Source organism: Rhipicephalus sanguineus, chromosome 10 (genome assembly GCF_013339695.2).
Source record: "Rhipicephalus sanguineus isolate Rsan-2018 chromosome 10, BIME_Rsan_1.4, whole genome shotgun sequence".
In the NCBI taxonomy this organism is placed as follows: Eukaryota; Metazoa; Arthropoda; class Arachnida; order Ixodida; family Ixodidae; genus Rhipicephalus; species Rhipicephalus sanguineus.
This window is the reverse complement of record NC_051185.1, coordinates 6,445,412-6,454,861: the sequence shown is the minus strand read 5'-3', so window position 1 is coordinate 6,454,861 and position 9,450 is coordinate 6,445,412.

Here is a 9,450-nt window from a genome sequence, read left to right as displayed (position 1 = left end):
TTTTGCGCAGAAGCGACACACGGACAAAATTGGAGGGGCACAACACATGAAATAAAATAGTGCACATGTTGTGTTCCTCCTTTTTTGTCATTGTGTATCTTCTACATTTACTGTTCTATACCCAGCTCCCCCCCTCCCCCCACTTTATATACGTATACGCATGAAAACGTGCGCCTTTTGTTTAAGTATAGCACGCGTTAAAGCATTCCTGAGCGCGTTCGATTGCGTCTACGAGTTGCGTAACCCATACTCACGCACGTGGTATGACGTACAGATGGCGCCAGGTTGTGGACAAGTCACGCATTCCTGTCGCCGACACAGTCGCTCGGCCGTAGCTACTGCCTCGTCCACAAGGATCGCAACTTCCCACGGCGATCCGCTCGATAAAGCGTTTCGACACAGCGGTTCCTGTCGATACTCGCTACCGACAAGTGTTTCGAAAGAAGCGCAACACACGCCGACGTTTTAGCTACCGCGATCGCTGCTTCCATGGACGCCGGGCCGCGCTGTGACAACACCCTCTGCTGAGACCGCGAGCCACGCGTTCAATCTCCGGAAAATCGGAGCGCCGTTATTTTTACAGCTCATTGACCAAAGCGAAGGGAAGGCTCGCACGCTTTATAGCTCCCAGTTTTTGTATCTCGCATCGCTGCTTTTACGACCTTGTCTTTCGAGGGGCGACCTGTCCTCGACACGAATGCCGCCCTCCTGAACTTTCCGTCCGCTCTGCCCGGAACTACAATCCGAAATAAATACCACGTGCAACAGACGAGCGCACACCTTTACTTATACACGCAAGCACGCGCGCGCAGCGCGTTTTGTTCCTCTTTTTGAGTCAGCGCGTTTTACATCGCGACATGCGTGTGTATATACTGTGCAACCAGCAGGCCTCAAAGAACTGCTCTTGCACCTTCAGCGTCGATGCAAGTGAGCTCTGTATCGTACAGCTTGTCACGATAATGTGCCACTTATATCAGTTTTCGCTGAAACGGAACTGCTCATTACGCTTATCATCGCCGTCCATCACTGCCGCGTGCGTGAATCCATTTTCAGTCACGGCAACTCTGGCATAAAGGAGCCATGAACAGATCCTGTTTGTTGAGGTGACGCGGACGGCTGCTTGCCTTGGCGAAGCCCCTTGGCCGTTCAGGAATAATCTTTCAGAGAACTCGGTGTCTTGCGTCGGCGCAGGACCACGCTAGGCCGAAGCGCCCGAGATGTGACGTCACAAAATACTTCAACTATAGTCTCATCGCCCACTTCTTCACCCTGACTTTCTCGTATGTAGGCATGAAAACACGATAAGAGAGAAGAAAGAAAGAAAGAACTCAGCAGTATTATGGGAAAAAACTAAGCAGTACACTGCTCAGTTTCTATGGAAACTAAAATAAGGTGTTCATTCGAGCGAGCTCGAATCAGAATAAACTGTCGATCGATGTTTCTTTCGAATCCGGTAAGTACAAGAATAATTATCTGCGTAAATATACGTGTATGTGAGCGTATGCGCATAAACTCTTACAGACGACTTAATGTCACAGTGTGTTATTCTGGACACCGTCGCATTCCGCCATATTGTCAAATTTCGTAATGGCGGTATTTTAAGCCAATCAGAGAGACCTATAGCAGCCCTCTGGTACAATTAGAGTCGACAAGATGGCGAATTTGACAACATGGCGGAATTGGACAACGTCGAGCATAGCGCACCAGCATCCACTTGTAATCGCCAGCTTCTGTAGATGTCGCTGCCGTATCCAGATTTGTTTAACGTGGTCCTGAACCCGTAATCGTGGTCCCACGCCATCTTGTTCTGTGCTTTTACTGTCACGACATGACGCCATGCGATGAGACACGTTGTACTAACATAATTGTTGGGGTTTAACGTCCCCAAACCACGATATGAATAAGAGAGACGTCATAGTGGAGGGCGCCGGACATTTCTACCGCCTAGGGTTCTTTAACGTGCACCTAAATCTAAGCACACGGGCCTGTAGCATTATTCCGTCAGCGAAATGCAGCCGCCAAGGCCGGGATTCGATCCCGCGACCTTCGGGTCAGCACTCGAGCGCCATAAACGTGTGTGTGTGTGTGTGTGTGTGTGTGTGTGTGTGTGTGTGTGTGTGTGTGTGTGTGTGTGTGTGTGTGTGTGTGTGTGTGTGTGTGTGTGTGTGTGTGTGTGTGTGTGTGTGTGTGTGTGTGTGTGTGTGTGTGTGTGTGTGTGTGTGTGTGTGTGTGTGTGTGTGTGTGTGTGTGTGTGTGTAAAGTCACAGCCAGATTTGCATAGCAGTTACGAAAACTGTCACCTATTCTAAACCACCCTAACGTACCATCGAGCCAGAAATGCATTACCATTGCTGGTCCGTCAATGCCCTTCGAAAGTTCTGCTTTCTATTGTTGACACTAGTCACTTATTACGAGGTGTATGAACGTGACACAGATTGGTGGCGGGCCAGCTGGTACATACTGAGCGTGAAACAGCGCGCCGAGACGGGACAGAACACGAAGAGGGTATACCGTTAGGCTACGTATGTTTGACAACGGTTCAACGCCATCGCTATTTCCGCGTTTTCTTTGGCTGTTGAAATGGCAGATATCTCCAATTCTGGCACGTTTTGTGGATTATCGGCTTAACGCTTTCAAACAACTGGACTGTCAGGAGTATAAGCCTTTCCAGCTGCTACCACCAGAATAGAAATCTACCGGTATAGTCAGAAAAGGAAAATGCGATCAATGAAGTGACGTTAGAGGAGGCTAACATCACGAAAAATAAATAAATGAAGAACAAGAAGCAATGCGCCGAGTTTGGAGAGCAGCCATCGTAATTACTAACACCAACAAAATATACGGAACAAATAGTTTCTCCTCCTCCGAATCACGCCCTAATACGTACCAGGCCCTTGTCACGATATTTCTTTGGCACACTGTTCACACAGGGTAAACCAAGGAGATTAAAAAAAAATTGCCTGATTAGAAATTATGCCTCAAGAGAGAAGCCGTACCCACCATAAAATGGCAGCCGAGGACGCCATCTTAGTAGGGGCATGCAGGATAACATGTTAGCGTTCAGCGATGAAAAACGAGCATTTTTTCTTCCACGCCCTAGAAGTTTAATGTGGCAAATCTTTCTGGACAGATACTGGTCAATGTATGTCTTTGTAATACTGGTTTCCTCAAGAAACCTCGAAGTCTTCGCAAATTTTATTGGAGACCAAGTCGTCAATACTCATCTCGACATGTTACTTTCGTCGGGAAGAACGATATCTGATTTTAGAATCAACATAGCGCTTACATTAACAGAGCGAAACAACTTGATCTAAACGCGGGCACCGCCTGAAAACAGCATGTTTCCGAGATAAAGGGTGCTCGGGCAAGCGCTGGCTTCACATCAGCCGGTAAGGCGATGCAAGAGCGTCCACTCCAGCTTTCTTAAAATCTCTTTGGGGTAAACCAGAATAGAACGTGTCGCACTGATATCAAAGAGAACAAAGAAAGTTCATTAAGAACCAGTGACGTCGGCCGAAATTTGTTTCGGAGTGGGGGGGGGGGGGGGGTGGCTTGATCCGACGTAGGGTCCGGACAGGTAAATGTGGACGAGTGTCATTTTGTGCTCTGCATCTATTGGCAGAAAGAAATTTCGGGGGGAAAGGGGGGGGGGGGCATGGGCCCGGTGCGCTACCCCCTGGCTACGCCACTGTTAAGAACAAAAGAGACCGACACTAAGATTATGAATTCCCCAAGTCAACCGCCCATGTGGTCAGCTCAGGACGCTGGCTCAGCCCAAGTGACAACGCCACAGGTGAGCGAGACTTTTGGAGGCGATCGCCATTGACTTTTCAAATGTAGGCGCGCTGGTGCAAGCTCTTAGGTGGTGCAGTGCGTGCGAGATGCTGCATAGGACGCCGAGCGCATACCGGAAGCAGTCAGGGCAGGTCCGTGGAGAATGGGACGTGGCAGCAGAGGGTCTGGACTACGGGCCCCATCCGAGATCTTTTCATATGATCCAATAACAACTCCCGAATGCACCCGAAAAAAGCCGTGAGAGAAAATAAAAGGCCCCGATGGAAAAAAAAAAGAAAAGATATCAGAGTCGTTCCACTATTGTAAAGATGGAAGCCAGGGGCGGTGGCTTCCATCTTTCATGAACGGAGAATCATTTTTTTTTCATCTTTCCATGAACGCAGAAGGAAGACGCATGAACGTCAGTTCTGCAGAACAGATCAGTCTGTAACGAACGTCAATCCGCGCACTTCGCTTCTTAGACACGGCTAATAAGCTTCAATCGAAATATGACCACCGTATTGTGGCTTAGACCGCATTTCTTGCTGGGCCGGCCATGCGATGGTGATGAGGGACAATATAACTTCTTTTGAACGTTTACAGTGATCGACCTTCAAGTTAGGGCCTCTGCAGAGCGTGTTATACACAGGACATATTCGCACGATCGACACACAACGACGTATGGTCAGCGGCTACTCGGCGTATAGCGTGAAGGAAAAAGCGTGCTTGGTCGTGGGCGAGGTTACGTCTTAGTTACGTGGCCTGCCTGGCCTGCATTCGGAGCGCGTGACCAGACCCTTCGTAGCTCGTGCGTTTTGCTCACGTGGCCTTACCGGGTACTTCTTGGCCGCCGCAAGGTTAAGGAGTGAGCCATCAGACATCCCATCCCTAAGAAGGTGCGATAATGCAAATGGATTGCTGCACATCAACACTAAACTGTTACCTGAAGTGTTACGTAGGTTGTACAGATTGGTTACGGTGCTCGGCTGCTGATACGAAAGTCGCGGGTTCGATCCCGGCCGCAGCGGCCGGTTTACGAAGGAGGCGAAATGCTAGAGGCCCGTGTACTGTGCGATGTCAGTGCGCATTAATGAGCACCAGATGGTCGAAATTTCCGAAGCCCTCCACTACGGCGTGTCTGATAATAATACCGTGGCTGTGGCGCGTAAAACCCTAGATATTATTACAACCTGCCCTTGGCTGACTGATCACATATATATATATATAATGTACGACGCTGAATATAACTCATATCAAATGCACCATAAGCGAAGAAAACACAGCTACAGGATTCGATCCTGTCTACAGGGATATTACACCTGGCATCGCTCCTCGAACCGCGCACGTACATGCGCACACGCTACTCATGCATAGGTGACAGATTACAATGACAACGGTGTACTGCGTCGCATGTTTTGGAATGCTTGTCACATAATATACTGCGCCGGAAGATTTATGCAGACCAAGTAATGTTCATAAACGCGCCGATCCGGTAGGTCGTGGGTGTTACCAACTGAATGATAAAGGTCAGATATGATTATGCACATTGCCGTTAAAGGGACACTGAAGAGAAAAAAACCATGTTGTTTTTCGTATTAGTAGATTGCTCTTTCACAATGCCAAAATCAACACCCCCTGCCATGAGAAGACGCTTGACAAGCCAGAAAACGCGCAAAAAAAATTACACCATCTCCCGCTAAAGGGGACCATGAGGCGACGCGAAGCCGGAGCACTTGCACGATCGCGTTCCGTTGGCGTTCGTTGGGCATGCTACCGACCTCGGGCAAGCTGCCGACCTCGCGTCGTGGAACGCGAAGAGGAACGCTACGCGCGTCGTGCCTTCCCTCTAGCCTGGCGGTTATTCTCACAGGGCGAGCGGGGAACGCAGTCGACAGGCGCGCGAGAGGGGGGCAGCGTAGGAGAGGAGAGAGAGGGGAGGGGACGCGCGTGCGCTGGCGCTCATCGCAGCGTTGCGCAGGAGAGATCTGCATGTCCAGCCCGCATCACACTTCATCGGAAGCATCAACGGAGTCACGCGGAGTGAACCGAAGCAAGCGCTGAACTGAACGCGCGCAGCGCTCTACCCGCTTTATATTCACACTTGAAGGAGAGGAGACTAGAGGAGGAGAGTAGCGTATGCGCCGCGAGAGCAGAAGCGAGAACGCAGAAGAAGCGCAAGCAGGTGGTAGAAGTGGAGAGAGTAACGCGCAACTGTTGGAGAGAGGGAAGGAGAGTTACGCATGCGTAGTGTGAGTGCGGACGCCGACGACGCCGCGGGACATGCCGCCGCTATAAGATGCTTCGCATCTAAAAGAAAATGCAGGTGGCGAGGCCACCTTAAAGTTCCCGCACCAGTCGCCAGGAGCTCATAGATTTTGACGGCGTCTATTGTGCCTACGTAGTTCCTAATCAGCAAGTAAGTAAATTGTCCTCTGAGGGGGCCACAGAATTAGCATACCAAGTTTCATAAAATTTCGTTGAGCCAGTGTGGCAGAAACACTTATATATTTTGAAATTCGTGACGTCACGTGTGGCGATTTCGGCGCGAAATTTAAACACGAAACATTGACCTCGATTTTCTCTTCTATTAATGAGCTCATGATGGTGAAATTAACGACAGTAGAGTTCTCAGAGTATAATTTATCAGTCTATACTGATTCATTGTTTCACATTTAGTGTCCCTTTAAAGCAAGGTTGATAAAAAGGGAGCAGCATTTCCTGCGTCCGAGAAGTGTTGTTGTTCGTGTCGGTCTGTGCGTAGATCACCGGAATGACCTGCACCGCAAAGTGCAGATACGTCATGTTCTCCTAGTGGTCGCTCCGAAAAATGCTTGAGCAAAATCTAGACAGCGCGGCTTAGAAGATCATCGTGCCATAAATATCAGATTTTTCTATACTTAGAGCCTAGTGTCTCCTTATCGTCAAGTATAACAACATGACGAGGCAAACGTTTGTGCGAAATCAATAAAATTCGCAGGCGCCAGACACCATAGAAAACGAGTAACAGTGCGAACCACAGGACATAGGAATAAGCGCTTAGTCCGTCTCTGTCCTGTGGTTCTCACTGCTGCTCGTTTTCTATAGACATGTACCAACCGGCCCAAATAAGCACTCTAGATCAGTCGTCACTTAACCAGTTTTTACCAAAACAGGTCAAGTGATGACTGGTCCCTGCGAACCCAAGGGGCCGAGCAAAGCACGCTTCTCCTCACGAGGTTTCTTGATGCAGAGAAGCCAGCTTTGACGTGGAAGTTTACTGACTATACATGATAGACTACTAACAAACAACGAACACACACACACACACACACACACACACACACACACACACACACACACACACACACACACACACACACACAGATAGAGAGAGAGAGAGAGAGAGAGAGAGAGAGAGAGAGAGAGAGAGAGAGAGAGAGAGAGAGAGAGAGAGAGAAACGACATGTTTATTTTGTCTTTTTTTTGACAGCGATGTTTACCTGAAGCCCATGCTTCGCCAACCTAGCCAAGAAACGCGGTGACGGCTGCTGGTGGCTGCCGCGACAGTTGTTGGCGCCGGCGTCAGTTCCGCTCTGAGAGGTCACATGCTTTCCGGACAAGGCTTTTGCGGACGCCAGCCGGGTGCGCGCTTTCGCCAACCTAGCCAAGAAACCCAGTGGACGAGGGAGCGCCCTCCGTCGTAGCTCAGTTGGTAGAGCATCGGAGGTTCGGATACCACCGACGGAATAGGTGCTTTTCCATGCACTTTCCTGTCAATTAAGGTCATGATCACTACACTACAGTTAAAAAACAACACAATAACGTCCCCTATGCTTTCCTTGACTTAACTGTCTGTTGGTTTTATTGGTTGTGTCTAACGAAGTAACGAGGCCTTCGAACAATTCATCTTATTTCGTACTAGCCAAGAAAAGAATATGGAAGCCGAAACGTCTTTTTTTTTTTTTTGGCTAGGTTCTTTAGTCGGTGTACTTACCATGTTTCCTCGCGACCAGACAGGCTTCTGTCGAACTCTCGATTTTCGGACTGGCACATGTAACGCGATGTGAGCATGCCACGGACGAAGGGCTTTTCACAGGGGCGTGACGGTGCCACACAAGCGCACCGCGCTTTTGCACACGAACTATGCGACTGCAGCGAAAATAGAAATATATTTCAACTATTCATCGACATCTATGCACAGTGGACGCAGTCCTTGAACACCTCACTAACTGTTACAGAGCCTTCACGTAATTTTGCCAGTGCACTGCGCAATGATGCGCCTTTTCCCCACTACTGATGGAACAATGGTACAGAAATGAACCGTGAATTGTGGTCACGGTTCAACAGATCATCGGTAGCTCCTGTAGATAAATTCATAAAACTGTTCAGACCCATTTGTCCCAAAATATTGCTCTAACTTAACGATTTCGTTAAATAACGTAGCCGCACCATCTCACGGTAGGTCTAGGCGTTTTAATTTTCACGCTCCAACGCAGCGCGATTACGGCGGCGGCGGCGGTCTCTGGCGACCTTGAGCAACAAAGCACAGGTGTTTTGCGCGCGGCAGCTCTTGTGACTCATCACGAAAGAAGGCGGATAGTGGTAACAGAGCCTGTCGCGCACTCTCGGCTTTTGCCAGTACGGCACGGAGGCTGTCGCAGATTTTATTTTATTTTAATCGAAACATTTCTCGGCGGACCAAAATCACTCTGAGCCATGGGCGTCGGCAAGATTTTGTCTGGGGGGTGGGGGTGCAAACCTGTGTTGCATCGCGGCGAGGGGGGGGGAAGTGCCCCCCCCCCCCCCCCAACGCCCCTGCACTGAACGCATCTATCTAACCACCTACGTCTTCGTGCACTCGCGGTCGTTTCCTTAATTTGATATATATACCGAAACTGACATGGCATAATATGCGCGTGAGGAACATAAATGACAGCTCATAACATGAAAATCGCGTCATGTACGTCAGGATACACATGACACGGCCTTAGATCTCTAGCAGCTGTTTCATTAACTTGAAATCAAAATTAGCATGGCGTGACATGAGTGTATGGCGAGCATGAATTACAACTGACGACATGAACGTTCATGACATATATCATCTGTATCACGGGCATAGTCAAAAATTTTTTTCGTGTGGGGTTCAGCCACACCTTATGAATGTTCGTGCATGCGTTTGTGTGTGTATAGATACACATGCAAAATTGAAAATTTTCGGGGAAAAACCCTGTGCCCCCTGGCTACGCCAGTGATCTGTATCAGAACAACACAAATGACATCATGCAAGCGTTGTGAAGGTGGCGCGGTCGTTTCATTGGCATGGAATATATCAGAATGTGATGTACACAAACTTATGATGAGATTAGAAAAAATCCAGCGCAAAACGACACAAGGACGAGAAGGGAGGACACAACACGAGCACACGTGTTGTGTCCCCCCTTCTCGTCCTTGTGTCATTTTGCGCTGAATTTTTTCTAATGTCTTACCAACAAGGCCGAATTTCTTCCCTTACGATGAAAATGCGATAGCGAATTGCATGAATGACATGAGTAGTCTCATCGCCAAGCAATGTGGCGTATGCAGCTTCTCGTTGACTGTTTTGCATATCATCGAGACCCACACTGCGTAGGAGCTGTTAGATTTTTTTTTTTCACTCAATGTGCTCTCGTAGCTCACATGTCAAAATAACACAGACTT